Raw genomic sequence first — 20,336 nt, 5'->3', positions numbered from 1 at the left:
TCAAATTCTCCATTACTGTGTCTCCCTTTTACACTGGATGGCTCATCTCCTTGTGCCCTAGCCAAAGGCTCCAATAAGTCTGACTCCTGGGTGACAGAAGGTGGTGACATCAGCTGAGCATCCCCTTTGCTCTCAGTGTGGGGAAGCTTCAAGTGTTAGACCGGTCACTTTCAGGAGGCTTGTGGTTTGGATCCCCCTGCCCTCGGTGGTTGGTCTTTGGAGGCCTCCTCTACCTGCTGGCCTCCTTTGCTTGATTTCCTAAGGGAGAAGGGAGGCAGGAATGGTGCACACACAGTCAGCAGCTGGCGCTTTTATTGGCAGTTCCCATCTGCACTTGCCTCGGTGCACATAAAATTTTCTCTCCACATGGAAAGACAAAATTAAAATGAAGGCTGCTCTCATTTCCTTGTCTGCCTGTCCCACCCCATCCCACCCCTGGGAAGGGCAAATCATTTCCTATGGGGCTCACTCCCTTCCCCACACTCTGCTGTCTCTGCCTTTTGCATCTCACCCACAGGCTGCTCTGAACATGCTCATCAAGTGACAGGTCTTGGGGTACGGCGGGGACGGGATCCTGAGTATCGCTGTCAATCTTGGCTGGGTGCAGACAGACGTGGGGAATTTCAGCTCCGTCTGGGTCGGTACCTCGCTGAAAGAGGCCAGTGGTAGCCACATGTTGGGGCAGATCTTCATTGTATGGGTAATGGTTATGCTGGAACCCATCCTGCCCTCCACCTCTGCCCTGCACGGAGGGATCGTGTCCCACTCAGATGCCCTCAGGGATTCAGTGCTGTGCCCTGGGCTTCCAACCTCCTGCTGCCGCTTGCTTGGTTCCTCAAGCTGCTGGCATCCCAGAGTGAAGGTGAGCTGAGCTTCTGCTGTGAGGAGCTGGAGAGGGGGAGTTGGTTGTCATGGGCACCAGCTCACAGGTACTTCCATGGGGGTCATATCTGTGATCTCCACCCAGTATCCTCATGTACCCCAAAGCCCAATTCCCAGCCTGGACCCTTGACCCCTTCTACATCCCACTCCCGACCAACAGCCTAAACCCACTCCAGAACACCAGCCCAGAGCCTGGACCCCCATTTTCACACCCACCCCCGAGTCTTAGGCACCTTCCACACCCAGAGCTCCCTTCTGGCAGCACAATTCCCTAATTTCCAGCAGCTCCCTAAAGCCCGAACTCCCAGCCAGAGCCCTCACACTCCTGTACCCCAACCCTCTCTCCCAGAAAGGAGCCCCTCCCCCACTCAGACCCCATGGTCCCACTCCCACCACATGAATTGTGTTGTGTGCACCAGGGTGAAGGTGAGGTGTCACACGTCAGCTGTGTATTGCTCTTCCCTCTGCCTTGGGAGACATAAGAAAATTCACGACGCCTGGGAGGGAAAAGTTGAAGAGAAATCCAGATGGGCCAAGGGCTTAAATAGGCCCTGCCTCTGGGCCCCTGAGCCATGTCTACACGTGCACGCTACTTCGAAGTAACGGCACTAACTTCGAAATAGCGCCCGTCACAGCTACACGTGTCGGGCGCTATTTCGAAGTTTCCATCAACGTTAGGCGGCGAGACTTCGAAGCCGCTAACCCCATGAGGGGATGGGAATAGCGCCCTACTTCGACGTTCAACATCAAAGTAGGGACCGTGTAGTCGTTGCGCGTCCCGCAACATCGAAATTGCGGGGTCCTCCATGGTGACCATCAGCTGAGGTGTTGAGAGACGCTCTCTCCAGCCCCTGAGCTCGATGGTGGCCGCGTGGAGCGGCCCCTTAAAGCTCCTCGCCCCCCTCCCTTTCTGTGCAGGAAGCTGAGAGAACGCGCAGGCGGCAGCCCAGACACTCGGCCAGCCTGCACGTCTCTGAGTGCCACAGACACGCACCCCAGCTGTGATGGTCGCATGGCAGCCCCCCCAGCACCCCCAGGGGACCCCCCCAAGGGGAGCCAGGGCTCACAGCCCAGCAGCAAGGCGGGGAAGCGGCAGCGGGGCCCCTCCTGGACGGAGGCCGAGCTTTGGGACCTGCTGGGGCTCTGGGGCGAGGAGGAGCTGCTCCAGGTAATGGGGAGCAAGAGGCGGAACGCGGATGCATTCGCTTGGCTGGCCAAGGGCCTGGCCACCCGGGGTCACCCTGCCCGCACTCCTGACCACGTCAGGAGTAAGGTGAAGGAGCTGCAGCAGGGTTACGCCCGAGCCTGGGATGCGGCCCACATGGCCATGGCCCCAAGGACAGCAGGGCCATGTCCCTCACAGGAGTGCATCAGCCCCTGCCCGCCCCCCCGCACTACAGCGCCATGCCCCATCCCCGGGGCAGAGGGAGCGGAATCTCGAGGGTCCCCCGGGAGAAGGGGGTGGGACACCCCGCAGCAGCAGCAGCAGCAGCAGCAGCAGCAGCATGTGATGGAGTGGGGCGAGTGCAAATGCGAGACTCAGGCTAGATATGAGCAGCAAGAGCCGAATAGCTCCCAGGGGCAAAGGATGATCCTGGGGCTACAACTGGCAGGTGACACCTCTGCCCTGAGCAAAGAGGAGGGAGGAGCCGAGCTGGCTTTGAATCGGGGGTGGCAGGTAGAGGCTAGGGGAAGGGAGAGCTAGAAGGCAGCCAGCCTGAGGAGGGGGAAAGCTGCACTCCAGAGGGGCACCCCTTGGGGCCTTCTCCCCAGGACGGGTTGGAAGGACCGTCTCTGACTGCTGTACTGTCGCTTCTGGGAGAAACTGGGCATCTGTTGCATAATAAACCTCTCCTGTCATACCTGCTGAGTGAGAGTCGCTCCTGCCAGCGGACGTGGTGCAGTGCAGGGGAACCCCTGAACCCCATCACAGCAGCATCTCCCGGGGACGGGGATGGGGAACCTGCAGCAGAGGGGTGGGGGGACAAGGGCCACGGCTCGGGGTCCACACTAATGGCTGTCTCCAATCTTCTTCCCCTCCTCCTGTGTTCCGCAGCTGCACCCTCCGAAGGACCGGAGAGCACCAGCGAGGCGTCAGTGGTCCCAGAAAGCCCTCCAGGGCCATCACTCCAGGCCAGGCCCTCGGCAGAGGACCGACCGGCCCCACGGCGGGCAAGATGGCAGACCCAGCACCAGCAGCTGCCGGCGACGGACCCCCAGCTGCTGGCCATCCACCGCCGGCAGGTGGAGGTCGCCGAGCAGCGGCTGCGGGTGAAGCAACGCCGCCTCCACCTGTAGGAGTGGGTGCTGGCCTGGTGCCAGGAGGCATTGGGGGCCTACATGCAGACTTTCAACCGCATTGCGGACTACCTGGCCCCCCCATGCCATGCCGGCTGCCGCTGCGCCCGCCCTGAGTGATCCACCCACAGCTGCACCCGCTGCACCACCCACTGCTCCAGCTGCCGCGCTGTCCGACGTTGCACCGCCACCTGCCACCGAGGGCCATTCCACCGAGGGGGACCTGGGGCCAGCTGACACTCGCCGGCCGTATCTCCTGGTCCACCTGGCCCCCAGCCAGCCCCGGCCAGGGCTGAGGCCGAGGCAGGGATCCCGGCCGCCCACCCCCAGCGCTGGACTGTAGGGGCCTGGGGCCCAGGACGTGGCCCCCCCTTTGTATATATTCCCCCCACTTTTAAGTCTTTTTTTGCTTTAAATAGTTTGTATTTGTGACCCCCGTTTTCCAATGCTGATCCTTCCCCGCCCCATGTAAATAGTTCTCCCCTTCCTTGACTTCCCCTTTCATATTATCCCTGTTTTTATAATATATACATATATAAGTTAGAATTTCTGTTATAATAAGAGTTCAAAAGATGTTTGATTTGACAAACAACTCTCTGCTTTTATTTTTACAAGAAAAGTGGGGGGGGTGCTCTTGGGTGCTCTGTGGTGTGGGTGTAGGGGCAGGGAGTATTGTGGAGGGTGGGGGGGCATGCCAGCGTTCACCCCGCGGCCTTGTTGAACTGGGCCCGCAGGGCCTCCCAGACCCGGGTCCCTTCGGGGTCCACCTGATGACTGGGGGCAGCGGATGGCTGCACATCGGCCCTGCCAGCCTCCACAGCCCAGCCGTGAAAGAAGGCCTCCCCCTTGCTCTCCACCAGGTTCTGTAGGGCGCTGCATGCACCCACAATCTGGGGGATGTTGGTGGGGCCTGAATCCAGGCAGGTGAGGAGACACCTCCAGCGCCCTTTGAGGCGGCCAAATGAGCGCTCCACCACCTGGCGCGCGTGGTTCAGGCGCTGGTTGAAGCACTCCTGGCTGGCAGACAGATGGCTTGTGTAAGGGTGCATGAGCCAGGGCCGGAGGGGGTATGCCGCATGTGCGATGACGCAGAGGGGCATGGTGGTGTCCCCCACAGGGATCTCCCGCTGGGGGATGTAGGTCCCCGCCTGCAGCCGGCGGCACAGGCCCAAGTTCCGGAATACCCGGGTGTCGTGGGTGCTGCCAGGCCAGCCCACATAAACGTCCTGGAAATGGCCCCGACTGTCCACCAAGGCCTGGAGGACCACTGAGTGGTAGCCCTTCCTGTTTACGTAGCGTCCTCCACTGTGCTCCGGGGCGCGGGTGGGGATGTGGGTCACATCCAGAGCCCCGAAGCAATTGGGGAAGCCCAGGGTGGCAAAGCCCGCGATGGGGGCATCCGGGTCCCCCAGCCTCACGAGCCTGTGGAGGAGCAGGGCTTTGATGGCGCGGACGACTTGCAGGGGAAGCACATAGGAGAGCACCAATGAGGGGTGAGCAGGGTGTGTGTGGCCCTCGCCTGCCAGGGCCCCCCTCCCCTCTCCTGCCCTCCCCTCCCCTGCCCTCCCAGAGCTGCCTCCCCCTCCCCCTGTGGGTCCTCTTACCTACATGAGGACAGCCCCGACGGTGGCCTTGCTGATGCCAAACTGCTGTCCCACGGATCGGTAGCTGTCGGGAGTGGCCAGCTTCCAGACAGCGATGCCGACCCGTTTCTCCACTGGGAGGGCATGCCGCATGGCGGTGTCCTGGTGCCTGAGTGTGGGGGTGAGCCACTGGCACAGCTCCATAAATGTCTGCCGGCTCATCCTAAAGTTCCTGAGCCAGCGGTCATCGTCCCACTCTCCGAGCACCAGCCGCTCCCACCAGTTGGTGCTGGTGGGGTAGCTCCACAGGCGGCGGTGTGTGAGGCGGGGGGGGGGGGGTCAGGGTGCTGCATGGTTGGGGATTGAGTCCTGCTCTCCTGCAGGCTGCTTCTCCTCCGGTGTGGCAAGGAGGTGCTCAGCTGCCTCCCACATGGCATGGATCAGGGCGAGCACTGCTCCTGCAGGGGCGGCTGGGTGGACCTCTGGCTGCTGCTGCTGCTGCTGCTGCTGGGGGTCCATGACTGTGTCGCTCGAGGTGTGCGTGCCTGTGGCTCTGCAGACCGCGTGCTGTGCAGGCTGCGTGTGTCTGGGAGGGGCCCTTTAAGGGAGCGGCTAGCTGTTGCCCCGGAAGTGCTAGTCCGCCCTGTGACCCTGTCTGCAGCTGTGCCTGGCACCCTTATTTCGATGTGTGCTACTTTGGCATGTAGACGTTCCCTCGCAGCGCCCATTTCGATGTGGTGCTGCTCAACGTCGACCTTGCCAGCCCTGGAGGACGTGTAGACGTTACTCAGCGAAATAGCCTATTTCGATGTCGCTACAACGAAATAAGCTATTTCGATGTTGCGTGCAAGTGTAGACGTAGCTATAGAGGTCAAAGTTATTGCAGGTATATTTGTGAACCAGCCCAACAAGAGACCTAGCTCCAGGGTGCCTCATTCATCAACCAGGAGAAGGAAATCCTCACTCACATGCATAAAGAATCCCCTTTATCTGACAGACAAGAAAGGGGTTTACAGTGAAGAACCAGAAGGTCCCACTGAGATTTGAACTCAGATCACAGGATTCAAAGTCCTGAGTGCTGACCATTACACCATAGGACCTCCCATTTGTTTTTCTCTCAGCTCCAGTAACTCTTTTTGGGCTGGCACCTTGTAGCGCTTGCCACCCTCCAGCTGTTTCTCCTCTCAGGACACTGCTTCCTGCCACATCTCTGATGGTGTCCTCCCCCAGACATCAATCCCTGCCCTTCTCTCTGCTAAGCCCAGAGAGACTAGACAGGTTCATTATTCTTTTAAAGTAACCAGCCTGGAGAGAACTAATGGAGAAGCAGAGACTGGAAAGGCAGGTGGTGACTGTTGAGGAATATCTGGGTGAATAACCCTGGCTCTGAATTCACACACATTTAAAATAGTAACAGAGAGGAAGCCGTGCTAGTCTATACACTATCAGAACAAAAAAACAGTCAAGTAGCACTTTAAAGACTAGGAAAATAGTTTATTAGGTGAGCTTTCGTGGGACAGACTCACTCCTTCAGACCACAGCCAGACCAGAACACATTTAAAAGTGCGCAGATACATGTTACTGAATGTGATACATTTTATAGACTCTCAATGAGCACCTCTTTGTTCACATCACTCTCTAATGTCAGCTGAGGGAAGGGTTTGCTAGGGTTATATGCATTGGCAGTAGCACATGTTGAGGGTTCATCTCCATATGACAAATACACATAGAATAGAAATCCAGAATGTGATGGGAAAAGGGAGGACTTTAGATTTGAACAAAAAATCTCTTAAACTGTATTTAGACAGTCTACCACTGAACTGTACCACCACACAAAGAGTGCCCCTTGGATTCCTTCATCTTCATCCCCCCCGCAGGACAAACACTGTTTCCCCCAGCTTCTGTCCCTTCCCCAGCTCACAGTGGTTTTACAAATGGGGTTTGATTAAGCTTTGTTTCTCTATGCACATATTACAGCTCATCCTCCGCTCACCTGGTTTCTCCCACAAACAGAGCTACCACCACTTAGGGAGACAGCTTACCAGCATATGTGGGGCAGCTCTCTCTCATCTGCTTGGAGCATCATGAATAATTATAAAGAGAACCTACTGAAGGACACCCACAAATCAATCAGATGCTGCTGGGTTTGCAATCACTGGCAGTAACTTCTTTATCTGGCACTTTTGATGATCCTGCAGCTTCCTTGGGGTTGCTGAATAAAGGAGCTTCAACTGTGCTAAAATGTCAGACCTAGTGACAATGTCAATATGTTTTCAGTAAGAAGGTGCTGTGACCTGTTGGATAGTCCCCAGTAGAGTTCCAGTGAAATGTAACCCATTAGTCCATTTAGAGTTTGGACTTAAATCCTGCAGTGATCAATTGGGGAAAAACTTTGTTCATGAAAGTTTAGGGATGGTGAAGCCTGCACCCCCCCACCCCCAACCCCTTATCTAATGAACCAGGAGCAAGCCTCTGGGCAAAAACTACCAAACATGGTGAGTGGTGGCATTGCAGCAGGTCAATTTGTAGATAGAGATAAGAGGAAGGGCACAACATGCACCTATCTTGCATGCTGAGATGTGGTTAAACAAATATGCAGGGTTAAAGGACAAGAAATAACAGAACCAATAACAGATCAATAACTGACAGCTGAGGCAATCGTGTAAATAGCAATGAATGACCTCGCCGAACTGTATTATGAGGCAGAAAAACTGTTCAGACCCAACACAGAAACCAGTGCAATTTGGACCTCACTGATCAGTGTCACACACATTTTAAACTGGTCTCACAGCAGAATTTCCAACAATCTTTTTCCCAGTCTCATAGTCATATCCATGTTCCTACTAGGAAAGCAGAGTGGCCTCTCCACAGTAACAAATCTCTCCCCATTTTCCAGCCATAAAGAGAGCCCAGCTCAGTGGTGGAACACTTGATGCTGATGAAGATATCCCAGGTGCTCCCGTTTGGGTGGTTTTCTGAACAGAAATCAGTTTTCATCTCTTGTCCCAGTATGTTGGGGGGTTGCACTAGATGCTTGAGAAGAATTTAAACTCTTAACATTTTCCTCTGCAAATGTACCAACACCAAGCAAACCTGTCCCTCGGCTGCCTCACCTCCCAGCCTCCGAGGCTCAGGTTTCTGTTCCCATTGATCACACAAAGGTACAATTCAATGCACATGTGCAGGGCCCTGCTGGCCATGGGCTGCACTGGGCAGGAGAACCAGACCCACAGGCAGGGCTCTCAGGAGTCTGACACAGAAATGCCCTTGGTGCAGGCTGAGCTCACAGCACCTTGGCTCTGTCACACACAGTCAGCCACAGTGGAGCCTGCCCTTCACCCAGGAATAAGCTCATGGCTCTGAGCAGGAATTTAGTCATCAGGCAGGGGGCAGAGCTGCCAGGAGTCCCAGAAAGGCCCTGAGCCCAGAGCCAGGCAGAGCCCTTCCTGAGTGGGGGCTGCAGGAGGGACCAATACCAGAGAGAAAAGAACCTGATGGCTCAGAGCTGCCAAGCCACATGCATTGGCCTGGAGCTCCCAAAGCAAGACAACAGTTAGCCAGACAAATGCCACTCCAGAACCAGGAGTCAGTAAGTCCCCCTGAGAAGAAAGGATGAGATGCCCTTGGAGGGACTCCTGCAGACAAGGCTCTTTATTAATTAACCTTGGGGCTTCCAGAGAGGCCAGAGTCCTGGGACCACAGCCCCTGCAGAGCACAGGTTAGTGAGCATAAACAGAAGCATAGAAATCTTCCTCAGAGCCCCAATTTAAACTGCTTCTGCCAGAGACAACTACGTGTCCACTGCGGCTGCTCTCACAAAATGGAGAATCCACCAAAACACTCATCAGACACAGACTTTTGCAGTTCACAAAACCATCCCTGGTGTACCTGCCCATGGAGCTGAGCAAACCTGTGAGAGCAGGGAGGGGACAGGCAGAGCAGCGCAGAGGAGACCCAGAGCTGTGACACCAGGCTGCCAATCCCCAGCACCCCAGCACAGGGGCATTTGGAATTGTTATGATTGTGTCAGCAGTGATGCCCAGGGACTCCACCCACCAGGCTGGCCCTGCACAATGCCCTGAGCATGGGAGAGAGCCCCTGGCCAGAGCAGGTAGGACACCTAGCAAAGGCATCCCAGGAGTTGAACCCATAACCAGGGCATGAGTAGGCTCACAACAAGCAGCTGATGGAGCCATCCCTTTGTAAAGGAGCCTTTGGAACAACAATTCATTCAAGTGCATCACCCTGTGCAGGCCCTGAGTTCTTCTGTGCTTCTCAGCAGCTGGGGAAAAGCCTTTTTGGGACTTATCTGCTGCCCCACAACTGAAAGGAGCCCCACAGTTAAGAGGCCCCTCTTGGGGAGTGGCTGATTTTTTATCAGCAGCTGCTCTCAGAAATGAAGCATCTGCCAAAGCACTGCATGTGACAGACCTCTGCAGCTCACAGAGCCACCCCTGTTGCATGTATATCACCTGCCCATGTAGACCAGTGAAACTCTGAGACCAGGGAGGTGACACAGCCAGTAGAACATGTTCAGAGAACACCAGGCAGTGCAAAGCCAGGCTGCCAGGCACCAGCAGCCCCAGGCAGTGGCATTGTGATGTGGGCAGTGATGCCCATAGAGCCCTCCCACAAGGCTGGCACTGCACAGCTCCCTGTGTGTGCTGGAACCTCCCTGTCCATAGCAGCCAGGCCACTTAGTCAAGATGCCCCAAGGGCTCACATAGAGCTTGAAACTGTCACCATGGCATTATTAGCAGCTGTGTCTAAAGAGCTCAGCCAGCCAGCTGGTAGGAACTGGGCTAACAAGGGTCATCTTTGGAAAGGAACCAGGGGAGCTTCTGGAACAAATGAAATGAGCAAAGAGGTGGGGAATTAGCTCAAATGGTAGAGCACTTGCTTAGCATGTAAGAGGCAGTGGGATCGATACCCACATTCTCCAATAAAACTGACATTCTTGTAATTTCCTCCCCAAGAAATGAAGGGGAGTAGCTTTCCCCCCTCCCAGGAAAAAGCTGACAATGTACATGGGGGTTTGGGGCTGTCTGTGTAGAGCGATGCACAATGGCACAAGAGAGCACTATCAACATCGTGTCTCCCACCTGGTGGGAAGAGGAAGTGCTCTCACCTGGAGGCTGGATTTGAAAGAGGAAGTCAGGGCCATGGGCTGCCTCAGGTGAGAGAAAGTGGTGATGCACAGGTGAGCCATGTACTGATGAGGGAGATACCCCTGGAGCAGGTGGGAATGAGTAGCAGGTGAGTCATTTTGGTGGGCAGGTTTCACACCGCACCTGCAGAAGGTTCCGGAGTTGGGGTGACAGCTGTGGGGTCTGCTCCTGTGGGCTCTGTGTCTGTGGTAGGAGAGCAGCCAGGGCAGCTGCTGCTCCAAGGCCATGTGCTGTGGGTGAGCTGGGAGCAGCTGAGCTCAGGAGCAGGCAGCAGACTGGGGTCCCTCCAAAGGAAGCACATTGCAGCAGGGGCTGATGGTGTTACCCCTCTGCCAGGGAACATTGGCCATGTTAATGTCATGCTCAGGGGAAGAGAGGGAGGGGACAGGCAGGGTGTGAGTCAACACCCGGCAGGGGCCCAAGACAGTGGGTGAGGGGCGGCAGGGTCTGAGGGAATTCCTAGCCAGGGCTCAGGGCAGTGGGGAAAGGGAGACAGAGTCTAAGAGGAGGATTCCAGGTTGGGGTTCAGGGTGGTGGGGGAGGGGTTGTGGGGATGCCTGGGTGGGATGCTAAGCAGCGGGGGAAGGACAGCAATCTCACTCCAGGAACCACACTGCACCTACAGCTGCCTGTTGCTCCTTTCTGAAAGGGCCCTTGTGACCTCTTTCTCTGTAGCTTGGATAGTTGAGGTGGGTAGCGCATGGTGCTCAAAAAACCAAGGGGTCCAGCCCTTGCTAGCCAGTAGATAAGTACAGGGTGTTGCTCTGTTACCCTTTGCTGGACTGCTATAGGCACCAATGTCCAAAGACATGAAGGAAGTTGAGTGACTTCTGGAGACCTGACCAGAGTCTTGCTCAGGAGGCTTCACTCTGCTTTGCAGGGAGGATCCCTGCCCTTTATTCTCTTCACTCCATTACCCTTCCTAATGTGCCTTCACTGGGGTGCTGATGAGTGACAACCTGACCTGCAGGGCTTGTTATCTTCTGAGCAGCTGCTGCTGTGCCTGTCACAGCCCTGGATTTATAAGGGGGTTCTACACAACAAAGTTATTTAAAAATAACCATCCCAGCATCTACACAAGGCAACCGCTGCTTTGAAGTAATTCAGAAATAAATAGGGGAAGGCTTACTTTGAAATGGGTAAACCTCCTAGTACAAGTACAAGTACAAGTAACAGCAGCTATTTGGAAACAGGGGCTGTGGAGATGGGGCTAGAGCCTATTTTGAAATAAGCCATTGTGCGTCCATTGGATGCATCTGAAATTAGCTTCCTGTGTGTAGATGCAGTATTAGGAAATCTTGGTCTTGCCACTCACTGGTGCTGCAGTTCTCCCAAACACTTCATGCACCCACAGTAATATTGGCACAACACATTAAGGCTGACACAATTTAGCACTGACGAGGGCAGAACCTTAACCTGGTGTTTTCCCTGTCTCTCTTTTTCCCACCACCAGCTGGATCAGACTCTGACCCTCCCCACACAGACGCTGCCGTCCAGCGCAGTTAGTCGTGGGAAAGGAGAAAGGGCCAAAGAGGATCCTCCTTGCGCTCACGTTCCTCACCATGAATTCTCTCCCCAGCCTCCGGGGCAGAGCTCTCAAGAAGGAGACTCCCTGGGGGGTCTCTGCGATGGCCCCGGCCCTGCAGCCTGTCCCACCTGGCCATTGTGCTGGACTGTCTGTGAGGTCACCACCTCCCCACCTCCTTTAACCAATCATCTGAGGTTCTTCCAAAGGCCCTTGTGATGTCACAGACACACCCACCAGTGCCCTGCAGGGCTCATGTCCTGCCCCTGGCAGCCCCCTCTGCAAACGCACCCCAAGGGTCTGCAACAAAAAAGGCACATAAAAAACACGAAAAACCCGAACTCCTCCCATCCTCAGTGTCCTGTGGGATCCTGGCACTGGGGCAGGTGGGGAGGGAGGAGGGGAGACTGGTGGATTCTGACCTGTACTCTGCAGAGGGCACAATATGTGAAAGGAGCATTTTAACTCCTCCTGTCCTCAATGTGCTCTGGGCAGCAACTCCAGCTTCCCTCTGGCACAATGTCTGTGCTGGGGAATGGGAAGGTGGTGTTGTGGACAGTCCAACCGTGTGCGTTGGCCCCACAAAGACACATTTCTTTAAAGTGCAACAAGACCATTTTTTTGGTTTAAGATACAGACTATCACAGTCACCTCCCTATCAGCAAGCAGGGACATAATAAGGTGGCTTAGCTGGCTAACGTACCTGACTAATAAACAGGAGATCATGGATTCAGCTCCCAGTGCTGCCCTGTTGTACGTCTTTCTTAATGTTTCCCTACGTCTGGCTGGGGAGCAGAGAAGACCTCCCCTGGCAATGTCTCTCCCTGCTGGGGAAGGTAAAGGCTGATGGAAAAGGAGCGTTGGAAAGAATCTAGTCACAGCCTGGAGCTCGGGAAAAGGCTGTTGTGATTGGTGTGGGGAAGGTGCTGCTGTGGCTGCCAGAAGACAGTCTGTGCCTCACAGCTTTGTGGTTCTGGGGGCTACCTGTGCCAGCCAGCTCCTCCAGCATGTTTGTAACACAGACACAATTCCCTGTCGGCAGGAGCTCTGTTCTGCCCTGTCTGCGGGAGCAGCTCCTGCCCTCGACCTGCCTCTGCAGAGACATCCCACAGCCCTGTCCCTGCACACCATGTGCACACACTAGTGCGTGACAGGGGGCGCCTCACTCCCAGGCCCACCCAGCTCTGCCCCCACCCCAGTGGTAATTCACCTCTCACCCCAGCTGTCCCCAGTGCTGACCTGACACACCTGAGATCCCTCTTGTAGCTTCCTTTTGCTTCCTCACCAACATTTCCTCACCCTGCTGGGAAGCAAAACCCCTGCAGTGGACATGAATTGTGCAGGTGGGAGACGCTCTGACACAGCCCCTGGGCAGGGCCCAAGGTTTCAGCTGGTGACTGTGCAGTGCAGAGGGAGGAGGAGTTTGGCTGCTAGGGGGGAGAGGTGGCAGGTGTGAAGGGGAACCCGGGCAGGGCTTGTGGCTGAGGGAGGAGGGGAAAAGGGCAGTGGGGGGGTCGGCAGGGTCTGAGAGGACAAGGGGATCAGGGCACTGCGGAGGGGTGGGAGAGACAGGATGTGAGGGACCCACTGCAGGGCCCAGGACAGCTGGCAAGGGGCAGCCGGGGCTGGGGGAACTCCAAGCTGGGCTCAGAGCAGTGGGGGATGGGTGAGAGAGTCTGATAGGGGGAGGCCAGGCTGGTGGGGGAGGGGAGGAAATCTCAGTCCAGTGGCCCTGCAGCTGCCTGTTGCTCCTTTCCAAAAAGGCCCCTTGTGAGAGGCTTTTTGCAGCTGGCCGGTTAGCTCAGTTGGTCAGAGTGTGGTGCTAATAATGCCAAGGTCATGGGTTCAAGCCCTGGGCAGGTCTTTTCTGCTTTCCTTCTGGAGGCCCAAAGAGCTGAAGGAACCAGGCTGAGAGGCTGGCAGGGAGCAAGTCAGAGTCACCACCCCAGGCAGAGGGAGGGGCTGCAGAGTGGGCCTGGGGGAGGTGAGGATCCCCAGATTCCCAACTCTGCAACACACACCTCCCACAGGAAAGAGCAGCAGGAGCCCTCTGCCAAGGGCACCAGCCCCCCACAGCAGCTCCATTGGCTTTCTCTGCTCCCCATCTCCCCACAAAGGACTTCTGGCCTCACAGGCTCCCTCCCTGGACACCTGCTACTGCAGCACCACAGGCCCAGGTAACTCACCAGTGGTGCCAGTCCCTGCCTGCCCTGCTCCTCTTCCTGCATGAGTTCTGCTTCTTCACTCAGGTCCCCCAGCTGCTGCTCTGGTGGGCTGAGGGCTGGGGAAGGCACAGGAAGGGCCCTTGGGGGTGAGGTGCAGAAGCACAAGCAGCAGGCCCTGGAGGAAGTCCATGATGAGCAGCTTTGCCCATGGGAGCTCAGGAGATGGGCAGAGAGGTACAAGTGACAGGATGGGTTGTGGGGGCTCTCTGCAGAGGTGGGGTTGGCTGGCAGCCCTTGGGGAAGGGGGAGAGGCCTGTGGGGAGGAGAGGAGAGAGCAGCAGGCAGCTGGTGGCAGAGCTCAGGGGAAGAGGCAGAGCTGGGATAGAAAGAGGTGAAATGGGAGGAGGAGCACAGGTGGCCTCAGAGGGAACAGGCCAAGCAAACCTGATCCCCTCCCACTCCTCGGGAGCTTCCAGCACTGGCACCAGCCTCCCCCGTGCCGCTGTCACAGGCCACAATGGACATTCTCGTTCCTTACATGATGCTGACAGGCACTGACCAGAGAGGTGAAGAGTTATTCCTCCAAAATAATCTAGTTCACAATAACGCCTTCACACTACAAGGAGGCCCCAGAATAAACAAAACATATTTCACAACGGCACGTCCATGCACAACAGAGCCTGTCTGTGAATAGAGACCCTGGAGGCATGCCGGGGATATAACTGCACAGCAACGTTGTTTTGGAATCCAATAATCTTGAATAACTTAGTTTTTAATAGCTCCAATTTCCTGACTCTACAGCCCCTATTCCAAAATCTCTGTTTTGGAATTGGCACTCTTCCGAGGAGAATGAAGTTTACAGCCCTGCAAAAAGCTGTCTGCTATTTCTAAATTATTTCAGGAACCTGCCCAGCTCTCTCAGAGTTAGAACCTTATTTGGAGGTTTCAGGGTTTGAGTCCCAGGCTGGGAAAGCTGCATTCACCTTGCCTTGTGCGTCAGGAACCCAAGAACCCTGCTCATGCCTGGGGCCATGTGCTGGGTCCCAGACTGTCAGGTGAAACCCGAGAAAGTAAAAAAGCACAGTACCGGCCTTCTCTAGCTTGCTGTGATCGTACAAGGGTTTGTACTCTGCATTGTGGCTATAGCAACCTGGTTTCAGATCCAAGAGACAGCAGTAATAGTCCAGTGTTTGGGTAGTGCTGCTTTTATTTCACCAGGAGGATGGTGAAATACTGCAATGCTTTACCTAGACAGGTGGTGCAATCTTCATCCCAAGAAGTTTTCTTGTCCTGGCTTGTACACGCCCTGGCTGGGATGATTTAGTTGGGGTTGGTCCTGCTTTAGGCAGGGAGCTGGACTGGATGACCTCCTGAAGTCCCTCCAAGCTCTAGGATTCTATGATTCTCATCTCATCTCCACAGGAAGGAGCCTGGACAGCTCAGTCTCTGATTTGGGGAAGTGCCGTGGGGCCACGTGCTCAGGAAGCCCAGGATGGAGAAAAGGAGCCCTGGGAGAAAGAGCAGCTGCAGAGAAGCAATGAGGGCAGAGTGCTGCTGCCAGCTGAGGGTGAGAGGTGCCCAGCGTGCAATGCCAGCCTGTTCAAAGGTGTAAGAAGCAACTGGGGAGGGGTGCAGGCCACCATTCAGGACTCTGTTTCTTGCAGCCCAAGTTCAAGGTCAGAGGCACCTGCTGGCGCTGCCTTGGCAAGCAGTCTGTGCTGCTTCCCTCTCTCATCCCATGAGTGAGAGACAGCGAGGTGACTCATGCCTGCTGGATCCAGGTCTTTGGCTGAGCTGGCTGGAGGGGTTGGGGCAATCAGCTGGTGCTCTGGAACTTGGCAGTGTGCCCAGAGATCCTGAGAGGCCTCAGGCTGGTGTGATCTGGTGACACTGTCCTTGTAGCTGAGCAAAACTATGTCTCCAGGGAGGTGAGCCAGCCAGCAGCAGCTGTTCAGAGGGCACCAGGCACTGCAAAGCCAGGCTGCCAGGCACCAGCAAAGAAACAAGTGAGAGAACGTGGTGATGCACGTGTGACCCATGCACCTAACAGGGAGACACCCCTGGAGGGGACGGGGGGAGTTGTGTCTGCGTCACTTTTGGTGGGCAGGTTTAGCAGGCAGAAGGTTCTGGAGTTGGGGTGACTCCTGTGGGCTCTGTGTCTGTGGTAGGAGAGCAGCCAGGGCAGCTGCTGCTCCAAGGCCATGTGCTCTGGGTGAGCTGGGAGCTGCTGAGCTCAGGAGCAGGCAGCAGACTGGGGTCCCTCCAAAGGAAGGACATTGCAGCAGGTGGTGATGGTGTTACCCCTCTGCCAGGGAACACGGGCCGTGTTAATGTCGTGCTCAGGGCAGCGGAGGGAGGGAATAGGCAGGGTGTGAGGGGACACCGGCAGGGGACTAGCTCAGACAGAGCGGGGCAGCAGGGTCTGAGGGAATTCCTAGCCAGGGTTCAGGGCAGTGGGGAATGGGAGACGCAGTCTGAGTGGGAGATGCCAGGTTGGGGTTCAGGGTGGTGGGGGAGGGGCTGAGTGGATGCCTGGTTGGGGTGCTGAAGAGGGAGGGAGGGTGGGAGAGCCGTCTCACTCCAGGAGCCATACAGCAGCTGCCTCTTCTGAGCTGTTTCTCTGTAGCTTGGATAGTTTAGGTGGGTGGCGCATGGTTCTCACAACACCAAGGGTGTGAGCCTTTGCTAGCCAGAAGACAAGTGCAGGGTTTTGCTCTGTTACCCTTTGCTGGACTGCTATAGGCAGCAATGTCCAGAGACATGAAGGAAGTTGAGTGGCTTCTGGAGACCATACCAGAGTCTTTCTCAGGAGGCTTCACTCTGCTTTGCTGGCAGGGTCTCTGCCCTTTATTCCCTTCACTCTATTACCCTTCCTAATGCCCCTTCACTGGGGTGCTGATGAGTGACAACCTAACCTGCAGTGCTGGGTGTCTTCTGAGGAGCTGCTGCTGAACCTTTCACAGCCCTGGGTTCAAAAGGGGGTTCTGCACCGCAAATTTATTTCAAAATAACTATCCCAGCATCTACACAAAGCAACCCACTGTAGTGCATCTAATGGCTGTATTTGAAATAGGCTTCCTGTGTGCAGACGCTGTATTTGAAAACGTTGGTCTTGCCACTCACCGGTGCTGTTAGCTCTCCTAACAATTCATGCACCTAGAGCAATGTAGGTCCAACAAATTAAGTCTGACACAATTTACCTCAGCGTGCAGCCAGTGCAGTCAGTAGAACACGTTTCTTTTTCATACACAGCTACACTGCACTTTTGAAGAGAGTTTTGTGTGGTGTGTGTTCTGTTTGGGCCTGTTTGCTCCTCTCCAGAGCAAGGGACATTAGTGGCTCACAGACAGTTGCACTGAATAGCACTAGGCCAAGGGAGCTGGAAGGAGGTCCCTCATTCACTTCTGCTATTTAGTATCATTGGGGACTGCAGAACCTTAACCGAGTGTTTTCCCTGCCTTCCCTTTGCCCAGCACCAGCTGGATCAGACTCTGACCTTCCCCACACAGATGTCTGCCGTCCAGCGCAGTTAGTGGTGGGAAAGGAGAAGACGCCAAAAAGGCTCCTCCTCCTGATCACGTTCCTTATCCTGAATTCTCTCTCCAGCCTCCAGGGCAGAGCTCTCAAGAAGGAGACTCCCTGGGACTTGAGAAAAGAAATCCAATAGGACGTCTTACCCACAGTTTTATCTACTCAGCCAGGACGCCAATGCTTTCGCAAGACCAGATAAACTGGAAATAATCACAGGGCCCAGGGTTACCATCATAGAAACACAGACTTCCAACAGCAAACTTGGCTCCCAGCGCATGGGCAGAGCTGGGGGGGGGTCCCTTTGCTGAGCCGTGTGTCTAACAGTCTGTGGTGATACCTACTCAAGGATGAAGGCAGTGAGGAGGAGGGGCAGCATCTGAGGGGCACCCAGCCAGGGCCCAGGGCAGTGGAAGACAGGTGGCAGGATCTGAGGGGATAGTGAGGTCTGGCCCAGGGTCGTGTGGGTGGTTGAGATGTGGCAGGGTCTGAGGGGTATCCAGCCTGACAGCATGATGGGGGCATCCAGGTCTGAGGGGTCTCCGGGCAGTGGCTCAGAGCAGTGGGTAATGGGTGACAGAGTCTGAGGAGATGCCATTTGGGTGTTCAGATGGCGGGGGACACTCTGACGGGCTGCCTGGATGGGATTCAGAGCAGTGGGGAGCGGCAGCAATCTCATTCCAGAGACCAAAATATCCCTGCAGCTGCCGCTTGCTCCTTTACAAAACTCCTCCTTGTGAGGCAGCTAGCGAGCTCAGCTGCTTTGAACATGGTGCTCACAGTGCTAAAGTGATGGGGTGAAGCCAATTTTTAGGTGATTCCCCGCTTTTAGTTACCTGACCGCAAAAGTCAGGGAGGCCAAAAGAGGTGAAGGAAACAGGATGAGAATCGGGCAGAGACCTTCACTTTCAGAAGATCAAACCAGCTGATTGTTTGATTTCCCAGAGGGAAGGTGAAATCTCATCCTCTCCCAACGTCCCTCAGGCAGTGGCAGAACAGGGTCCTTCCTTCCTACAGGTCACTTCTTCAAAGGATCATCTCGGGGGTGCTTTGTTTCAGTAAAACAACAAGAAGTTCTGAAGAAGCTGACAGACTGAGAGACATTGTGCGGCATAAACTTTTGTGGGCAAACACCCGCTTTATCTTTGTACCTCTTAGCCCTTTCACACAAGAGTAGCCCTGCCTATCTCCTTCCCCTCCCCAAAAGCTTGGCCACCCGCAGGTCACACCAGGATCCTGTTAGAAGGAGGCAGTCGGATCCTTTTGCCTCTAGGGTGTCATGTCACATCCCAGCTGCTTCCCCACCATCAATGTGCTGCAGTCCCCTGTGACCACTGGGACAATGTGAGAAATAAAGTAGGAAAGGACAATGAAGTGAGTCAAGCTGAGGGAAGCAGGCATGGCCACTTGCCATAACTTATTTCTTGCTTGGGATGGCTGACAAAATCATCCCCAGCTGAGAACGGATGTCCTCAGAAGCACTCAAGTAGCTGTTGAAGTAGCTCAGTAAAGAGAGCATTAGACTGAAGATGTAAAGGTCCCTGGCTCAATCCCAGACTTCAGCAAAACTCCAAGTGGAAGGGCTGTAAAACTACAGGTACTGAGTCTTTCTTAAGCTCTGTAGAAAAGCCTCCTCAAAGACATCCTAATGCCCAGGTATTCTGGCTTTCATGTATTTGACAAGGGAGCCGTCATTGGCTATCACACTGCCAAGGTACTTGACCTCCTCTACTGTTTTTAATTCTCTTCCTGAAATAAAGTTTGAAGCAGGGAAGACCCACAGTTCCTTGAGCAGGTTGAAACAGGACCTCAGTCTTTCCTAGGGTGATGGACAAACCGAAGAGGCAAGCGGCATCAGCAAACTTGTTGATGATGAGCTGGAGATCAGATTCCTTGTGTGCCAAAAGTGCACAGTCGCCAGCCAAAAGGGCTTCCATGACACGCCTCTCAAGCATCTTGGTTTTAGCATTCAGATGACAAAGGTTGAAAAGTGACCCATGAAGTCTGTATTTTAAGCAGACTCCACACATCACACTGATGCATTCGCTCATTGAACCTGAGCCAATGCCACCTTTGCACTGCTCCAGCATTCAGTCTGTTCCCTCTCCGCTGCCCCACCGATCCACTGCTGGTGCTAATAACCTACTGCTTCTCTATGTATTTGCTGGGGTGTTCTCCTGAGACAAAGACCTATGATAGCAGCTCTTGGTGATCTTAGCTACCACTAAAACACTAGTTTTCATGATTAACTTTATTAGCTGGAGAAAAGTAAAAAAAAAACCACGTTGAGAACAATATGACAAAAACATTCAGATAACTAGCTCCAACCCTACTTCTCTACCTTTTGTTCTACAATGCTTTAAAGCAGGGGAGCCCTGGGCAATTCATGTCTTGTGCATTTAGGATGACTGCCCTTTCCCCCACAATGACTTGGAGCATTGGTGAGATTTTACAATTCTTATGCTGAGTGTGAGCATAAATTGTGATTTTACAACAATGTGTTTAAAATAGACAATGCTCATTGCTTCCTTGCTACCCATCAGGCTTTGTTTGCAAGGTATCACATATGCACCCCTTTGCACTCTCATGCAAATGATCTCTGGGAGACACATTCCTCCCAGCCTTCAGCAGCATTGAGTTCCTGCTGGCACATTCCTTACACTGGTACGGCTGAGGGTTCATAGCCAGTACAGAGCAGTGAAGTGGGAGTTATAGGAAGCAGTCCAGGGAAGGAGCAGGGAGAGGTGGGAGGAAAAAGCCCAGAAGTGCTCAGTGTAGGGTCCCTGCTGGGCTGCAACCAGAGGGAGGGAGCACCTGGGTTCCACCAACTCCACTGAGGGCATAGATCAGGCTTGTGGGAGGGAATGAGAGGATTGTCTGGGTGACTGGGGGTGCCAGAGAAATGAAGGACTGTAGCTCAGAAGGGAGAACAGCCAAGTCATCCAGACAAAAGGGAGAATCAGAAGCTGGACAGTTGCAACTTCTCCCAGCAAGAGGGGCTGCCACAGTGAACAGGAGAAGTGGAATCACTGGCAGGACCATATCTTGACAGAGCTGATGCTTGAGCTGAGCCATCCAGAAACAAGTGGCTGTTCCATTACTCTGAGCAAATGAACAGAGGAAAATCATGTCAGAGGAGAGGAGCCCCTGATCTGTCTGGGTCAGCTCTCAGACAATGGCAGAAAGA

The 20,336-nt window shown here is 54.8% G+C and overlaps 2 non-coding genes across 2 annotated transcripts; one reads left to right on the top strand and one right to left on the bottom strand.

Annotated features, from left to right (window-relative positions):
* Positions 1–5,791: 5,791 nt before the first annotated feature.
* On the bottom strand, positions 5,792–5,863 carry TRNAQ-UUG (transfer RNA glutamine (anticodon UUG)). The gene has a single exon. It is a non-coding gene; the product is annotated as a tRNA-Gln (tRNA).
* Positions 5,864–9,632: 3,769 nt separating this feature from the next.
* Positions 9,633–9,705, top strand: TRNAA-AGC (transfer RNA alanine (anticodon AGC)). The gene has a single exon. It is a non-coding gene; the product is annotated as a tRNA-Ala (tRNA).
* Positions 9,706–20,336: the final 10,631 nt, after the last annotated feature.

Source organism: Carettochelys insculpta, chromosome 33 (genome assembly GCF_033958435.1).
Source record: "Carettochelys insculpta isolate YL-2023 chromosome 33, ASM3395843v1, whole genome shotgun sequence".
NCBI classification, from domain to species: Eukaryota; Metazoa; Chordata; order Testudines; family Carettochelyidae; genus Carettochelys; species Carettochelys insculpta.
The sequence above is the reverse complement of the archived record's forward strand: the minus strand, read 5'-3'. Positions and strand labels throughout refer to the sequence as shown.